This window comes from Periplaneta americana, chromosome 10 (genome assembly GCF_040183065.1).
Source record: "Periplaneta americana isolate PAMFEO1 chromosome 10, P.americana_PAMFEO1_priV1, whole genome shotgun sequence".
Lineage (NCBI taxonomy): Eukaryota > Metazoa > Arthropoda > Insecta > Blattodea > Blattidae > Periplaneta > Periplaneta americana.
The window spans coordinates 9,474,811-9,494,715 of NC_091126.1; the positions used below are offsets into that span (position 1 = coordinate 9,474,811).

Below are 19,905 nucleotides of genomic sequence, written 5' to 3' on the forward strand. Positions count from 1 at the left end.
ACGCACCAGGAAAAAGTTAATTGAAAGAGTCAAGGAAGAATGGGCATTTATTGACCAAGAAACAACTATGACTTTGGTGCAGAGTTTCCGAAAACGCATTTTGGAGTGCCATAGCAACAATGGGCGTCACACAAATTACTGAAAATCATGGCAGATCATCATATAATGTATATTTTTGACACTTGTGAAATAAATTTAATAATTCTACATTTATACAATTACTTAAAAATATTGAAGGGTGAGCAACTTTCGGACCACTCTGTAGAATTCGAAACTTTACCTTCTTTACTTTTTTTCCTATGATCATGGTCTTCGTCTTGTTTGTATTTATATTTATCCCATACTGCTCACAGCTGTCATTTAGTTCCAGTAGCTTATCCCTTAGTATTGTCTCCTCTTCTGCTAACAACGTCATATCATCAGAAAATCTTATGCACTTTATTCTTCTTCCTCCTACTATCACTCCTCTCATGTTCTGAGAACATTTCTTCACTAAATCCTCCAAGTAGATGTTATGTAGATGGTATGTGATAAAGGGCATACTTGACGTACTCCTCTCCCTATTTTGCTTCCTTCTGACATTTTTTCTGTCCTGACATTAAAGTGATCTGTGAGTGTAGGTATAATTGCGTGTATGCAGCCAGTCTCCAATAAACATTTCTGTCTTGAATATCTTCGCAACAAATCGATTCCTGGTGTATATATACAGATTTAAAACTATGCAGCTTAACCCAGATAACATTATTCAGAATTATTACACCTTCCTTCTGATACATTTTCTGTACTGGATTCATTTCATAGCGACTAGAAACTGAAATGTGTGGTGGACATAAGAGTCTTGTGGCAGTTTTCTATGTTATCGTCCCACTCGCATCGCTTTACTCGAATAAGTGTCCACATTATCATCCCACTCACGAATATACTGTCACATGGAAGTGACATCATATCCATCTACTAAACCCAGACATTGGGGGAAGCATAAAATTACAAACGAAAGGCGGCAAGAAACAAAAGTAATAGAGAGAGATACAGATCTACATGACCACCGTTTCTTAAGACTGTAGTGTTTTACTCTACTTTCGTCATTTCGCTGTACATAAAATAACGTTCTCAATTCGGAATATTTCAGTTACTATACAGAATCTAATAACAAAAGACATCGTATTGCCCTATAAATGGCACATTTTTTACGAAACTATGTACAGTGGCTCCCATAAATATTCGGTTTGTGGTTGATTTTACAATATTTTGCTATTGTTTTTTTTTTTGTTCTGTGTTCAAGCGAACCTGCATTTCGTTGCAGATATATCATTTAAACACTTTGTACATAACGTTAAAGAATTTACATCGACAGTTTAATATTTACGATATAATAACAAATAATTATAATCGGTAAGTAACGTCAAAGTTCACTCTCTTTAATATTCGGTTTTGATTTATTTGCTTTCAATCTAATGCACGTTTTCTGTTGATATCATTGTAGGGTTCAGTAGCGAACGCGCAATCATTCTGTCCACATGTTGTGCACAGCCCAGGCGAGGTTGGATTAGTCTATAGGTCGTCAAATGGGTCACAAAGGAAACAACACAACTTTTGTGATCTATCGTGACGAAGAGGGGTTAAATACGCAAAAATAGCCAAAATATTAGTGCGAGTAAGAGTACAGTTGGGGATATAGTGAGAAAATGCAGAAACGAAGGCAGAATCGAGTCCATACCAAAAAAAGGGCAGCCAAATAAATTAACTGAACGTGAAGAACGCTTCATCCTGAAGAAAATAAAAGAAAATCCTCGACTAAGTGCAACGAAACTTGCAGCATGTGTTCGTGAAGAGTTTAGCAAGCAGGTAGGTACCGAAACAATTCGAAGAGTTTTGGGGAAAGAAGAGTTTAATGGGAGAGTATGTAGGAGAAAACCTAACATAAATGAAATAAATAAAAGGAGGCGGCTTCAGTTCGCAAGGGAACATGTCCATAAAGAGGAAAACTGGTAGGACGATATGATACTTGCTGATGAAAACAACAAATTTAACTTCTTCTGGTCGAATGGACAACAGTATGTGTGGCGTAAGGAAAATGAAGATCTCGAAAAAAAAAAAAAAAAAGAATCTGTTGCCAACAGTGAAACACGGTGGGGGCAACATCGCGGTATGGAATTGTATGGCTGCAGGTGGATTTGGTGAACTTGTTTTCATAGAAAAAGGATGGATCAGCATGTGTATTTGGACATTATGAGAAATAATTTAAAACGAAGTGCAGAGAGCCTTTGGACTAAAGACAGTTTCAAGTACTATCAGGACAATGATCCTAAACACACAGCTGAGAAAGTGCGTTTATGGCTTCTATACAACTGTCCGAACCCCAACACAAATCACCGAATTTAAATCCGATTGAGAATTTGTGAGAGGAACTTAATCGCAAGATCAGATAAACTCCTATCACTTCCAAGACAGAACTGAAACGGACATTAACGGAAGAATGAAGGAAAATTAGTCCCGAATTTACTACGAAGTTATCCAGGACCATACCAAGGCGTTGGAGGACTGTTTTGAGGCAGAAGTGGTATTCAACAAAATATGAATTGAACAAACCGAATATTAATGAGGCACTATGTTCTATCACAAATAATTTAATAATGTTTATAATTTTTTATTTATGTAAGAGAGAAGATTTTTTCATTTTGTTGTCATTCTATGTAATTTAACGGAGAGTATACCTTTTTAAGTTTATTATAGTGTACATTTTTATTTTCATTAATTTTTTTTTTTGAAAATAATTAGTGCATTTATTTTAATCTTACATGCCAGTCAAACCGAATATTGATGGGAGCCACTGTATATATATATCGCCAATATCGTGCGACTCGACGTGTTTTGGGAGGTAGGTGCACACACACACTCGAGCGCAGGCGGCTGGAATGCGACACGTGCGGTCGCTGCTTTCTTCCGCGCGGAACTCGACGTGTTCCGAATGGCCCCAGGCCAAACACCTGACCACCACCGGCAGGAGAGGGGCCCCGGCTCGACCCGACACTGGCCTGCGAGTCCTGGGTAATAACTGACAGCTTCCCACGAAAGGGAAAGGAATTCCATTCCCAACGAGCTCTGTTTTAGTTTCGGTACACAACCATGTGAGGCAGTTTGCTCAATATCACTGCATTATGCGGCACCGCCATACTGAGGAATAGCCTATTGTCTGTTTAAAGCAGAATTCCTCAGAACTCTCGAAGAAGTATTTGAAGAATATAAGGGCCGCAGTAAATTAATGCATGAAACGATTGTCATACTTTCTCACTGTAGGCTACGTTTTATGCGTGTCATAACAAATGGGTTCCCTTGTCATGTTGCGAATGGTATAGTTCTTTTCGAAAGAGAAACATATGAATCCACTTAACGTGCACTCAGTGTGTTAAAATAGCTAATATTGGATACCATCCATCTCACTTAACGGTATGTGTCAGAGAAAGAAGAATTGAAGTTTTTTAAAAAAAGAACCATAGTCCAAAAAATGCAAATTTGAGATATTAAGCATGTGGTGACCGTATTGTAGCGGCCATCTACTGAATTAGTTATTAAGGCTGGTCCACAATAAACCGACAACGGAAACGAGAACGAGAACGGAAATATTGTTAAAATAAATGTATTTAAATGCGAGCTTTCACAATTAAGGAGAAGCTTGCCGGAGCCCGGGAACGGGAACGTGAACGTGAAAATTAATTGTGACTGCTCACATTTAAATACATTTATTTTAATAATATTTCCGTTCTCGTTTACGTTCCCGGTTTATTGTGTACCAGTCTTTAGGGGGGAAAACACCATAGGCCTATGTTATAGGAGTGGAAATTTTCAGTGGTTTTCATAAAACAATTATAGTCCAGAGACTTTTTTTTTGCGGAAAGAGCCATTGTCCAGCCAGGACAATGGTATTATTTACAAATATCCCATTTTTATATCATCTTGGAAAATTTATCCATAACATTTTAAACTGTAGTAGATTGGCAGTACTGTTTCTTTCGTATTCGCGAAAGCCACCTCAGAGAAACATACTTTAGCACGTGCAGTGTTGTATTAGTTGTATTATATGGATCATATGCTAAGACAAAGAGGAAGGCAGAAAATAGGAAAGACTGGAGAAAGCTGAGTTTCCAGTGAAATACTTGCCCTTGGGCAGAGCCCTATGATTGAATTACACTTATTATTATTATTATTATTATTATTATTATTATTATTATTATTATTTTATTTTTATGATTTGTAATTGAAGTAACATTTTAAGTCCATAAAACTGTATTTTAATGCCTTCTTTCGATCAATATGGAACCTAGTTGAGGTGTCTAAATGTTGGTTAATGGCCTAAATATCCGAAGTCTAGTTATAATATATATAAAATATAATGTATGTTTTTGCAGGCATCATTGTGGCATTAATAGGTTTGTTTTATCATTCCAACGCACTCAACGTACCTATCTTGTGCGATAAACTTGCTAGAACGCTGTACGTATTAGGAAGAGAGTGAGATAGAGATACTATACCTCACTCGTTCTACTAACGGAGGCATCTCGCGGCAACAGTGTACTAGCCAAGACCCGTAAGACCAATGCTTTTTTCTTAAGTTGGAATAGTCTATAATGAAACGTTCAAAACATCAGGACTTCGAGAGTGATCAACTCTTGAACATCAAGCAGCCTTGAATCGTCACAGTTGTTTGTACCAGACTGAGCTTTTATCTGTTTTGGCAACTGTTATATATGTATGAACAATCAAGTAGCCTATTTGAAAAATCATCTCTACCTTTGAGTGTAGTAATCCGTTCCCCAATCTTTATTTAATTACTAGACTCTTATTAAAATAACTAGGCAATTTCTTTTTGTACGTTTGAGATCAAGTATACAATCTCAAGTAAAAAAAAAAAAAAAAAAAAAAACGTTTTATTTAATGCTATATTTTATGTTTCTTAGAAATTCAATTTTATTTGAGAATTTTGTTTTATTTATATAACCATAGTAATATCTTATAGGAGAACCAGAACATTTTGATAACTGTGATACTGTTTTTCTTCGTCTTTTTGTATCAATTAAACATCTTTTATGCTCGACCATGCCGAAATGTAGTAATTATACACCTGGTAGCAGACCTTTAATGCATGTCATTAAAGTACACCTACTCATTAAAGGTCAGGTCTTTCAGCCAATGACGACTCAGGTTACAACTGTTCAGCCAATGACAGGTAAGCTTTCTATCGTTATAAAACCGCAAGTATCGATTATTCTCGGATATGCAATCCAAAGAGAATTAGCGAAAAGTCACGGAGGCTGGAAATCCAATACTGTCGCAGAAGGTTATGTTCTGTTACTATAATAATTAGCGTTAATTGTAAATAATATTCAAATAAATTCAATTTGTCATCTCGTTTTTCAATGTCTAATTTAATTTCAATGTTATCTCTGTAGGTTCTTATGGCCTAGCAAGGTCAATGTGCACATCTGTTCCTCGGAAAAAATCAATACTTTCGCGTCTGCGCACATCTCACAACATACGGGACATTGCTCCAGGTCAGATACAATAAAATTAATAATATCAAGTTAGAAATATGGTCGAGCATAAAAAGTCGTATGAAACTCGCCTATAATGGTAATTAAGAAGCTCGTATGAAAATTATGAAACTCGCTTGCGCTCGTTTCATAAATATCCATACTCACTTCTTAATTACCTTCATTATAGGCTCGTTGCATAATGTACTATTATGTTATTTATTTCAATTATATGTGTCGTTCAAAATTTACGAAATCTTTCCACGTCGACCAAATGCTATTTCAAGATTGATGAGCGAGACTCGAAGCGCACAAGAGTTACAAAACGAGACTCGAAAGATAAGTGCAACGAACACAGCGAGCGAGAGCGGCAGTTACAGTTTGTTCATCTCTAACTGTTCCCTACTGTCACGCACATTGCATACCTTAGTGACGGATATCCACACGCCATGATTCATGTAATGAGAACGTAAAGGTATTTCATTGAGGAATGTTGAAATGCGGAAAACGCGGAAATCCTACTTGAAGCTAGTAAAGCGATAGGGTCGGAAGTAAATCCCGAAAAGACTAAGTATATGATTATGTCTCGTGACCAGAATATTGTACGAAATGGAACTATAAAAATTGGAGATTTATCCTTCGAAGAGGTGGAAAAATTGAAATATCTTGGAGCAACAGTAACAAATATAAATGACACTCGGGAGGAAATTAAACGCAGAATAAATATGGGAAATGCCTGTTATTATTCGGTTGAGAAGCTTTTGTCATTAGTCTGCTGTCAAAAAATCTAAAAGTTAGTATTTATAAAACAGTTATATTACCGGTTGTTCTGTATGGTTGCGAAACTTGGACTCTCACTTTAAGAGAGGAACAGACATTAAGGGTGTTTGAGAAAAGGTTCTTAGGAAAATATTTGGGGCTAAGAGGGATGAAGTTACAGGAGAATGGAGAAAGTTACACAACGCAGAACTGCACGCATTGTATTCTTCACCTGACATAATTAGGAACATTAAATCCAGACGTTTGAGATGGACAGGGCATGTAGCACTTATTGGCGAATCCAGAAATGCATATAGAGTGTTAGTTGGGAGGCCGGAGGGAAAAAGATCTTTAGGGAGGCCGAGACGTAGATGGGAGGATAATATTAAAATGGATTTGAGGGAGGTGGGATATGATGATAGGGACTGGATTAATCTTGCACAGGATAGGGACCAATGGCGAGCTTATGTGAATGGCAATGAACCTCCGGGTTCCTTAAAAGCCATTTGTAAGTAAGTAAGTATTGACATGTAGCAACCACAAATGTTCACATAACATTTCTAGTAATCTGTGTTATACTTTCCAACAGCTCATGAAGAGCAACGATGAACTTATCAGTGGCATTTTTATAATATTTTAAAATATATAATATACTACTACCAGTTAAAATCTGTCAAATATGCTCAAAATAAAAGAAAATAAAACAACAGTAGCTTAAAGTAAGAGAAAGTGTTTCGTCTGATGCGATAGCTTTCCTTAGTATTGTGTCCATTCCTGTGACTTCTAGCAGTGAATATCTGTGTAATGAACGTTTTGTCTTCATCCTCCTCCTGTTCTATACCAGTAGGCCTAACGACAAAAGATCCTAACTCGAATCCAGTTCACTGACTAATCACAAACTGTTTTATCATAAGCTACTAACTAATCAGTTGGCAATACTAGCTGTGTTCGACACCAGTGACCCACGAGTGTTCATTGCAATCACCGGTGATAGTCACCCGTGATCGTCACCGGTGTCCCAGTGTGAAAAGGGCCTAAAGGTATTTAATTGAGGATTGCTTGAAATGCATTTAGATCCTTTCATTCTTTCAGTGTGTGTGTGGGTACAAGCGGAAGGATAAGACTTATGGTACATTTAGTGGTTCAGTGCGATCGGGGAAACTCGCATATGCAGGATGTAATAATTGGTTCGAAACATGTAATTTAAAGTAGTACAATATTTGACTACTGAAAATATAAGAATAAAATTTATGTTCAATGTTTCTCGTTCCTGCCGCGGGTGAAATTCCTCTCTAACTGAACCACTCCAATAATACCTGCATGTAATTAATACAAATGTATTTGTTTAAGGAGTTTTATGTCCTTTTATTTCCAAAATTTATGTTTCATGCAATAAGCTTCATCCTCGCTCAGCGATCGAGACCACAGTCCAGCTCTCCGTCCTTGGTAGGGCGACATTTCACGGAAACAGCTGAAAAGATTAAACAAATTAAAAAAATAACTTCTTGGCTTCATACACAACACGTCAAAACAGGAGGACCGTATTTATATAAAGAGAATTAATTGTCGAAAATTTTCTTAAAGGGAATTACGCAACCTTTGATTGAAGAATCTTCTAATAAGCAGCATTCATTCATTCATTCATTCATTCATTTTATTCCATAGATCTTACATGAGCAATGAAGCTTTAAGATGTGGAACAAGTTAGTTTCTAGCTACCCTGTCGACTTGCAAAATGACGCATGAAAGTTTTGTTAACATGAACTTCAACACACAGGCCGGTTTTTAGTAAATTTGACGCCACTCATTTTATGTAATTGTTACAAGTAATTTACCTCATATATTTAGCGGCCTCGGTAGCTCAGTTGGCAGAGTACTGGCATGCGAAGACCGCGGATCCGAGTTCAAACCTCGGCGATGACGGAGTGGTATTTGTGGTGGACAAGGCCAAGATTATGAGAGCATTTCTGTGTTCTCCCGTTTTTCTCTCGGCATTCCACAGTTCCTCTTTCGCTATCGTTAAAACTCTGTGTTTGGTGACATTTATCATAAGTTAGGTAAGCAGTGAATATAATATTAATAATAATTCTGCTCTGCTTTTTCGGGCTGTAATGCCTAATGTAGCTGAAATGTATTAAGTAAATAAATTTGAAATTTAATCTGGCAGCGCTAAGGCGCCTCGGTACTTCCTTTCTCTTGTACGCTTGATACAATAAACTATATACAACTGTAAACAATATTTTGAATAATGTTTGACATACAACATAATTATATATTTAACCTGTACAACAGGATATTATTGTAAGGAAAAAGTTCCAAGAAAATTATATAACAAATCCAAAACTTAAAATTAAATTTAAATCAAAGAAGAAACTGTAGAATTATACATTCTATAAAAACTATATTACATATTATTACACTTAGCGAACATGTTGAAAGGCATTGCAGACATAGTGGTTGTAATGAAATATTTCTCCTCCTGTATCTAGAAAAACTTCATTCAGTCTCCAAGAAATAATTGGTACAAACTGAAAATGTGGAGTATCAGAGAGATCTGTATGGCCATGCCATTAAATGGCAATGTTCCTGCGGTAACGTGACCTATGAATCTCATACATGTATTGTTTCATGTGACGAAACCCATATTTTATCCGGTATAACGTACCTTGTGTGAGTTAAAACGTTTTCATTGCTGGGCACAAAATAATGTTTACGTAGTGTTACTGCACAAGGAAGTTATCTTCTAGTAATCTAATGTATGTTTCTATAAATGTCTTAAAATGACGGTTTTAGACTTTTTCAAACAAAATATTAGCTCATAACATCATGTTACACAAGTCATGGTCTAATAGGACAGTGACCGAGTAGCAGAAACTAAAATTGAAAAGGAAAGAGATTTGTTTTGAGTCTTTTTGAGAAGCATACATTTTTGTTGTGTATTTTGGTTTTTCAGTGTGTCTGTATGAAATATGGTTTGTCTGCTCTGATTTCAGAATGGCATAACTGATACTTACCCCATTCGGACTGAAGTATTCACTCCAAACTCTTCTGTCAGCGAGTTAACGTCCAAATGCTTAGGATTCCTTTCTTTCAGAATAATCATTACCTTATTTCCTGATATTGATGCTGAATTAATTGTGAGGTGTAGTGGGTTGGGTAGAGAATTGTTTATGAAGTAATAGTACAATTAAATTTGTCATAGAGGCCGACAGCTTCTTTTCAGCCTAACAATTGGTTAGTGTTAGCATAAATGAAATGCACTACGGGCTCAACTCGGCTATCAAGACATATACTATATTAAGTAGGACCTGAATGTACTAAGAGTAAGCCTCAAGCCTACTCTTGCGCTGTGCTCTGTTACAGCTAATCTATTTCCAGTGGGTTGGGTACGAAATCCTGGCCAGTTCCGTCTCGAAAAATAAGGCGACTCGTGTGTTTGCTTGACGCTGTGTCAGCCGTCCGCTAAACTGTGTTTTTCTCGCTGTTTGCTCAAAAATTGGTGGTGGATTCTAGACGATTCATATATCCCCATGAGAGTCTTCGGAGCCCATAAGCTTTCGCGTCCTGACGAGAATATGGCGACTGATCTGTGAGGTTCGGCAGAGCACCACGAGAAGTATGGAATACAGATTTGTAGGCTGGAGAGGAATGCGTAGTTTGACAGATAGTGGAGTCGGCTTAGCCGAGCAGCACATTCGTCACGCAATTCATGCCCTGACGTGTGCACAAAAGAGCTTAGGGAATCTCCATATCTTGCTAGATGAACATCTCTACACCACTGTGCCTCTATCTCCGCCGGTTTGCGCGTTCAAACGCTTCTCTACATTTTCTGTTTCAAACATTTATGTAAATAGTCACATATATTTCTGAGAATGTACGGCCTGTTATGTTAATTCTTTTGTAGTGAAATGTTTAGAACAGTACCTTTAGAGGCGATCTTGGGCAAAAATTTCGGAGTTTGTAAATTCTGCTAAAATATGGAGTACCGATAATTACATGAGTAAACTCCGCCAAAAATATTTTCTGCGTGTTAATTCCTATATGTAAATTGTTTTGTTTCCATATTATGTTAGTCCAGTTGCAGTTCCTATCCAAAAGTGATAGAATTTGCGGACTCTCGTAGAAAATTACCTTGACGAAGGTTGTGAACTTCCACCAACAATATGGGCTAAGACGGATGTAACCGCTGAGTGGACCACAAATTCTTGTGACCCTTTCACGCTCATTTAAATGGAAGATTTTATTCCCCTTATCCAAATTTATTCCCTTTTTGGACAGATTGCGGCAGTTTAGAACAGAAGTTTATATATTATTATTATTATTATTATTATTATTATTATTATTATTATTATTATTATTATTATTGTATCTCCAATGGGGGGTAGCCCTATTTTACATATGTATGCTAGGGCTATAGTTTTACACAAAAATAGGCCTAAGCATAAAAACAAATTGAAAAGAAAACTAAATTATCTTACACAATGTAAACAAAACATAAACAATCCGTAATTTAAACATTGCGATTGCAAATCAAACATCAGGCATCAATTTGAGACATACAGAAAACAGTTACAACACATAAACATAACATTTCTTATAGCCGTACTCTATAACACAATTAAGCAACTTTCCCTAACATACATAATAAATTAATACACAATAGTCACACAAACACAATCAAGCATCCCATAGCTATGATTCACATACACAACAAATCAAGCATTCTCTACAACACATACACTTCAACATAATAACCATACTTTTGAAAGTTACAAATTTGGCTGCAAAAGAATAAATAGGACACTGTTACTAAATACTGTTATTTTCTACAAGGTCTTAAATACATCTGTAATAAATCTGTGAAATTCCTTTATGCAACATTGCTTCATAAAAACTTTTATTGGTGGTGAGAAAGTTGTATCGCACATGCTAAGATGGGTTTCTAGCCGGTATCTCTTGCGTTCTTGTAGCGATCACTCGAATAACAGGTGGTCGACTGTTTGTGTGGGGTGTTCACAGGGACATGAAGAGCCGTTTGGGTTGTCAATTTTGAAACTTTCAAAATATGAATTAAATTTTCCGTGTCCAGTCATAAATTGCGTGTATATGTATGATGGTTCATAATTCTTTACGGTTAGTCAATCTTTAATTGTGGGAAAATATAGTGATTTTGTTATATGGCCATTTGTACTATTTAACCGCATTGCATTCCAGTCATTTAACATGTCCAGCTTCATTTGGATTTTTACATAAGAGAGGGATTGTTTAGAGTATGTGTGTTCTGTTTCCGATTTCGCGGCCATCTTGGCTAGATGATCTGCTCTTTCGTTTCCTGTGTTCCCTACATGACCACGTACCCAATCGAAACATACATGCTGCTTACATAGTAACAAAGTTTTATATATTGACGATTATTTTTGACTTATGTTTTTTTTAAGTTCCATGGCATTGCTTTTTCTCTCAATTATTGAACTTTCAAATGTGGGCAGAGATTACGTGGATAAGAAGAAAAGAGATTGTTAAACAGAGGTGTGACGTGAATTGATACGAAAGTAATATATAGGGTGCTTTTATTGTTATTAAATGATGCTGTATTATCAACAAGGTTATCTAGCGTCCGTGGAATAGGTGGTAGCCAGACGATATTTAGCGAGGTGAGTCCAAGGACTTGCATGGGTTACAGTGCACTTTTTCTGGCAGAACGCCCCGGAACGCCGTTCCAGTACCATTTTGTTATATTTTTTTTATCACGGAACCGAGAAATGTTCGAATTTTGTGCCGCTAATACGTTGTGAGGCTTCTTCCAACTCAACTCCATTGTCTCTCTACTGAGCTCATCCCTGCTAGTTAACATCGTGTAGACCTACTCCTTATTAGAATTGTTGAGCCTTCTTTGATCAACTTCAACTCTGACATTATTATGCTCAAACTTGGTTGCTAAAATGCCGTCGTGCTACAACAGACGTCGTAAGCAAAGAACGTAACAGGATAGGAGAAAATACTGAAGAAATGACAATAGTGTGGAATATTTTTTAATACTTTGGGTAGGGCTATGTAGTTTATTATTATTGATTAATTTGTTAATCAAATTGAGTCAGTTTATACCGCCATAGATTTAATTTGTATTTATACTGAAAGGTAAATGAAGATGGGAAAATGAATAAGGGTTAATTATGTTTTAACGTGATTTTTTTCTGACCTCCGTTTAGGCCTTGAATTTCCAGTGAACTTAACATCTCCCCGTCTGCTCCAATAGATTTTAAATTATAAATTGTTGTCTCTAGAAAAAAATAGCACTGATTTACATAATATTAGCCTTATATTTGGGGAAAACATCGCAAAATTCTAATCAGAAAATCAGCCCAAGTCAGTGTTCCCGTATTTGGCGATAAGTCGCTAAATCTAGGGAATTTTGAATCAGTCTCGGTGACAAATTTTGTAAAATACGAGTAGCAACTTTTCTGCTGATTTTTATATTCTTCCACTTTTTCCTTTCTTTTAAGTTAAAACATTCAACTGAAGTCATGCACTTCTTAGTTTTAGAAGCGGCATGGGTGCATGACCGAGTCGTCTAATGATTCATACGTGAAAGCCCTGATCTCATATATTTGTGATCAGGGGTGAAAGATGCTGATTCAATAAGGTCTCTCTCTCAATGCTACTGCTCCAACACCGATAAACTGTGGCAACTTTGATTGGCACGTGACTTGTCGCGAGCTCCAGCTAATTCTTGGTTCTTACCCGCAACGTGGAGATTTTCCACTCCGAACCGACCCGGCAATAGAGTTTTGGAATTTTGTGCCTACAGTTCGTGTGAAGCAAATGAGACTGTAGTTTTTGCTGGTTTTAATATATAAGATTTAAAAAGTGTTAGATTTCACAAAAAAAAAAAAAATTGTGATCAAACGCTTGGGTGAAAATTTCCACACATACAATTTGCCAGAAAGTGTAGTATCAATGACTGGATCAAGTGCAGTGTATTCACAATCAGCTATCCCTACAACTTCCACCTCAACATCACAGCCGTCAACAATACAACCAGACTCCGCAGAAGAGGATGACGACGAGGAAATTATATTTTTCTCCGCATAGTATGTATGTTTTTCTTATTTTTATTTAGTGATATTTATTATTAAATTTTAGCTTCATTTCTGGGGATTTTTTAACAAACTTTGGAGAGATTTAGCAGCTTTTTGTTGAAAAGTTAGCGAGATTGTAGGGCGATATATTGGCAACAGTGGCCCAAGTGAGATTGGAGCCTGCTCACGAGCGCAACTTCTGAACTCGTTAACTCCTAGAACACGCCGGTGGCCAGAAACAGGGTGTTACTGCGGTTCGCATGCATTGTAGAATAATACTTATTTATTTGTTTATTAATTTATTTATTCATTTATATCCAATCTTCTTTTTGCAGCTGCCTTTCCCTCAAAGCAGCACATTTTCCTTTTCTCCAAGATAATGTGGTCTTCTTCTGGGCGTCCGTCAGTCAGGTCTCCATTTGAATACCTGCCTGGAAGAACGTTGCATGTAGCAGTTTGCCAACTTTTCAGGAAACAAAAGGGAAGGTGTTCCACAATTGACAAATGTAGTCTATTATTTTTACTGCCAGACGTAGTCATTGGTTACAGAACGTAAGCCTAAAACTTACTAGTTAGCAATACAAACAAATTCTATTTTACTAAAAAATATGTAACAAATTACCTTAATTTACTGCTAAGCAGTTTGTTGCATACAGCGTCTTCTGTTCAGGTATTCAATTGTCCGCGAGTTTATAACTCAACCGCCCTTCAGCGAATTAGTTTCGACAGACCAGTTAATCCTTGAGATCTTAATGGTTCTCATTTTGATACTGAAAAAACCTCGTCTTAAATTTGATGTTACGTAGTAAGTGGTTTTTCTATGATCTGATATGAATAATTTATTCTCAGGTAACGTTCATCTTCTTCCGTTAAAATGAATTACCTACGGCCAAAGCCAGTTTTCACAGAGTTCCTCTCGTTTTGAGATTTATTCATGTCTTTGCGCATTCGGAAATCGACTTTAATAGAACCAGCAAACTTTTCAATGGTCAGTCTGTTTCACATTGCTAATATAGAATTCACAATTTATTCTTAGGCTTATACTTTCGTCAGTTGACTGTAAATTCCCGTGTAATAACATTTTTTGTGTTAATTTAGAGACCTCTCGGCTTTCTTTCAAATTACTTAATGTTTTATTATTTGTACCTTTTTGTTATTTCATAGGTCTAAACATTTATGAGTACGTTAAGAAAATTTGGGAAAATTGGATAAAACGTTTTTACGGTTTTAGACCGTGAAAATGTCTATCCATCTACCTTTCTGTTTGTCTGTCTTTCCTTCCGTCTGCCCGTCTCTGGGTCGTTTTCATTTTTTTAAGGGGACATGACGTAAATCTGTAACTCTCCGACATACATCAGGCTACATACGAAGGGACTCTCCTGATGTGTGGTCAGCAGATTGTAAGGCCTTCACATAAGACAATTGTGGATGTCACATTCACAACTTTCAAACATGGAACGCTAGATGGGATTCGAACCGATGCCTGCGGTACACGAAGAGTCCAATTTTCTATGCTTAATTTGTCCACAGTTCACATCAAGTATTGAGAAATGCACCGCTTGCTTCCAATAGTGGCGTCCTTCCTACCCGTAATGTAGGCTATCCAAATGCAGTCTGCAGCTTTCTTCATTTTGTCTACGTTTATTTGCACTGAACATCCATTTCCAGCATTAGTTCACTTAAAATAGAAAACTACCTCTATATTAATCTTTATACATTAATTTAATATAGTTGAGTGGTACTTACGTTTCGGATCAGGGGATGCATCTATCCCTGGGAGATTCTGAAAAAAAAAACCGTCAATGAATAATTGTAATTTTTTTATTATGCGTAATATAAGTACCTTCCTTTTCATCTCTTCACTTAACATTTGTCATTATGCTGAAGAAAATATCTGTAGTGTGTTATGCATTAATGGTGAAGATTGGGGAAACCTATGTACACTTAAACCACTGATACGGGCCTATTGTGTTACGTCCAAATTTCGACATGGGGGAGAAAGATTTCGCATGCAGCCCTCTAGCTGCAGTAGGACTCTTCTACCTGCTGTAAGCCTAAGACAGGACCTCGCGATATGTCGCAATATTGCTGCATACTGTCATCCTGGGAACAGTTTCTGATGCCACCGTCACAGTGTCGTGGCAGTTGTGTCGCATTTTCAAAAGTTTTGTGCGACAGTGCGACACTAGCGTCTTCGTGACACTACTGCCAACTGCCACACACAATATTTAGCTTTGTGACAGTTCCATCGTGACACAGAAGTAAACTTGACCACTTATTGTATTGTTGTGTGCGAATTTCGTTTTGTTAGTTTGTTGTTAACTTATTGCTGCATTTGATATTGTAGTGTTCCTGGAATATTATCGCTAGTGACAGGCAAATCATGGAATGTTGTATTTTAAACCATTCCTGCGAGCGGCTTGAGAAGGAGGATTTTCATGATTTTCAATGTGTAGAATAAACATAACGGCAAAAATATTCCATACTTCATAATGTTTTAGTAAAATTTTCGCATATCGTACCTCCAGTAAAATCTTATGTCGAAAATCATATCTTACTTTCGTAATTTTTTTCCAACGCTGTTTTATGGGTTGGAGGTATAAAATTATAATAATAGTATATTATCGAAGATTTTGGTACATATTTATTAAAATATCTTTGCAGGAATATTTTACTAGGGAGTAGCATATCTTTAAAGGTAACAATTTCAGAGTTACGACACTACTTTACTGGGATTGCGCTATAATAAAAGTATTATTTTTTTATATTTTGCATGTTTTTTCCTCTCCGTTGATATTAGTAGAAGGTCTTTCTCTATATATAGGACGCAATAGAGATGTTTCCAGGAAATAATTAAAAACCCAAGCGACCCATTCCACCAACATTCCGGGATTCCGAAGGGCAAAATAAATCTCCAAGTTCCCCTATAGAGTTATTGATCTTGTAGCGTCAATGAGTTCAAGAAATCAAAACAAAGTAAGTGATTCCTATTCCTCAGTTGCTCATTCTTTCGAATCCGGCGCGTCTTTTGAGTGTTGTAATGTCTACAAATTAATGTTTTGAACGGGTTTCAACTATTAATTCTGCGGTCTACTTATTTTATTTTTTATCATAAGAAACAGTATTAACTGAGATGAGGTGTAATCTTTTGCCAGAAAGTATAAAAAAATCGCTTTACTTTATGTTGCAACCTCTGTTCACTCCAGCGAATGTAAGAACCACTTTTTCTCTTGGATGTAAAAAATTAGTTACCTAGTTTTTGGATTCAAGTAATGATTTAATTGTGATGAAAAACTGATTGCGCAGGTTTATTGTATTTTATTTGGTAACATGTTAAATATTGACAAAACTATTAATCCCTAAAATCTAATTTTGTAAATAATGATGAAAACCTGCTCAAAATGATTCAGGAAGGAAGCAATTTTGGCACTGAAATATTTATTTCATGTTTTCATATTTCGACAAATAAATTTCATGCTTTGGCAAAATTTTCTCGATCTTATGCTGGTCTCTAGCACCATATTCCTACTTGCGGGCAACCCCTCCCACACTTCAGACTCGGCATCATTTCTTTTCTGCGTTCTCTTGAAGGACGCATTATAACAGAATTGAGAGAAGTTAAAAAAAATCGAGACGAAGTCGAGTCTTTTTTGTTCCCGAGATTCTGTTATGCATTTAATAACACGTGTATTGCATACTATTTTTGCATGGTTTTATATTTAGAACTCTAAATACTGCATAAATTTTACGATACATTTGTATTGAAAATATACAGTAAAATTTATTTCTCAAGAGCTTCGCATGTTGTTTTATTGTAGGCCTGAAGATAACTATGTAACTATGTGTCTTGTGAATGTAATAAAAAAGGAAACTTAAAAATTGAGATCTTCAACTAAAAACTTGGGTTTGAAAATATTTATAAAAAATAGAAAAACAAAATACAAAATCAAAAACCAAAAGCATTTTGGAGTTCAAAATTTGGATTTTGTTACTCTTTTACACAGTAAACATGCTCTCAAAATTTAGTTGAAAAAATAGTTAGGAAAAAAGTTGTCCTTTATAGTGGAGTGTCCACTTCACTTAACAGTAATTTGTACTGAGATGTTGCAGACTTTTACTGTAAACAGCAATTTGGTGACTGACTGCCTCTGGTAATCATGGAGTGCATAAGGGAAGGAAATGTAGCATTTTGTTCAAGAACGTGACATTTTTAATTGCTTCGTTTTAATATTTTGATAATTTTGTTTAAAATATTTCTGGTGACAAATATTAAGAATTAAAAAAAACGGAAACTGAAACAGTTTTCCTCTGATATACACTGCATTCTACAGCAATGGGCTATTGACGGGCAACTGGATTAATTTCATTGCAATCTGTTATATAATGGTGTATTAACTAGGAAGTTATCTATACTTCGTGGAAACGGTGATAGCGAGATGAGACCATGAATTACCAGACATCCTTTTTACAGTTGAGGAAAGCCTCGGAAAAATCCAACCATGCAATCCTTCTAACTGGGATTCGAACCTACACTCGAGTACAGCTCGGAATTGGAAGTTATCTCCTTACTCCAAGGTATAGCAGCTACATGAGAGGATAGATGCTAATATCGAGAAAGGGGTAATCATTGTCTGCGTCTTCATAGCAGCAAAGTGAAGACAAGAAATAACGGAAAAGATGCGCATTTTTCTAATTCACCTGTTCCCTAATAGACTTACATTCCTCTACGCTTCCCAGTGAGACGATAGTATGTCGGTATGAGTCTACAATGAGGTGTGAGTAACAGGTTGGAGTAAATGTGCAACAGACGCTAGTTGCTGTAGCACGCAACTAGTGGCTTTTGAGCTACATTATTTTATCGCACTCTGAAATACTAGCATATATTGCTCGATATTATTTTAAGAGGATTGAAAACAGTCTCTGACTTATCACGACCGTATTTACCTGGCAGAGGATCGCCAAGAAGAACAGTGCTAGCAGAACGAAGGTCTTCATCTCGCTGAGTCTTGTGATTTGCTTGTGTCGACGAACACTGAGGTGTATATGTAGTACTGTTGGCACATGTGACACATGGTGGGGTTGCAGATATCGTTATCTGCACCCGTCGACCCAAAGCCAAGTTCTACGTGTACTGTTTAATCAACAGGTTGCATTTCCTACTGATCTAGACGAGACGTAACTAATTACCTGACAGGCGTAATGCTATCTGTGGCCTTGGTGATAACTCGTAATTTACTTGCGTTAAATAGTTGATATAACTAATATACATACAACTTGAGTGGAACGTATTGCTTATGAAATGTAGGTTTTATTGCGGGTTGGTGATAACTCGTAATTTACTTGCGTTAAATAGTTGATACAACTAATATACATACAACTTGAGTGGAACGTATTGCTTATGAAATGTAGGTTTTATTGCGGATTTTCATTTACATTTCTTGGACTGATACCCAACGAGTTTTTTTTAAGTACAAAGAAAATTCATTATTGAAAGTGAACTCATTATGATTCTTCTATGTGTGTGTGTGTGTGTGTGAATGAGAGAGAGATATGTAGATATAAAGAAAGATACGGAGAAAAAGACTTATCTCCAGGTCGTCCACCGCTGTTGTATAGATTAACGTGTCTGACCGTGAACCGAGCGAGTACGGGTAAAGTTTAGGCGTTGGACTTTAGACTCATTTCGCCATCATAATCACACTTCCCTTCATCATCATATCCGTTTCGGGATTGCATGCGATGTAGAATCGGCTGCGGGTCGCCACCGAACTTGGACCCCGTGGCATGTAGTCATTAGTTGCTGGTGGTAACTCCCCTGGAGTTCATGGTAGCGCGTGGAACCGGGTTGAGAGATCGCGGCGATGCCTACGTGGAAAGGTAAAAGGATTCTGAAGTCTGAAGGGGGAGTTCGGGGGTGATCCGTAGAGAAACTGTAGCTCGGGAGGCCTTAGGGTATTCACACCGTTCCATTCCGGGTAGTATAATTGGCCTACTCAAGAGGCCTACTTGCGAGGGAAATCCTCTGAAAGGGGAATGATAGATATCCTCAGATCTGTTGGACCAAGACCGTGAAATTATACTGTAAGTTCACAGGGCTAACGGCTCCGAAGCTGGGTACCTGGTTCTAATGAAGTGCAGTGGAAGCAATTTAAAACATGGGGGCATGAGATAGTTAACTCTGCCTGCCATAAAAACTCACTTCAATTAATCCCCAAGGTAAAAAAAAGACCGTGAATACGTATGTATGTCTCATAGATGTGTTTTTGTCAATATATTTTTTTATGTTCGCAAATGGAAAATCGGTGAAATGGCAAGGTAAACGAAGTATGAGAGAATATTTGCGCTCCCGTCTATGTTCACTACTAATTTCATTAGAAATACTCAGGCATTGAACTTTAAACCTTAGCTAAGCTACAGGCACGCTTAATGTCCCATTAACCTACAAATTAAAAATGAAATAAAGCAAAATACATAGCCTAAATATGACTAAAAACCCATAAGATGTAGAATATAGAACAATAAGACTATTATTTAAAAAT

At 36.7% G+C, this 19,905-nt stretch overlaps 1 protein-coding gene and 1 long non-coding RNA gene across 5 annotated transcripts in view; one reads left to right on the plus strand and one right to left on the minus strand.

Annotated features, from left to right (window-relative positions):
- AdamTS-A (ADAM metallopeptidase with thrombospondin type 1 motif A) overlaps positions 1-19,905 on the plus strand; it is a 991,514-nt gene that overhangs the window by 405,595 nt on the left and 566,014 nt on the right. The gene's annotated exons all lie outside the window — the stretch shown is intronic.
- On the minus strand, positions 7,628-18,486 carry LOC138707432 (uncharacterized). Its single transcript, XR_011334234.1, has 3 exons — positions 18,311-18,486; positions 15,113-15,149; positions 7,628-7,758 (listed from the first exon to the last, which is right to left on the minus strand). It is a non-coding gene; the product is annotated as an uncharacterized lncRNA (long non-coding RNA).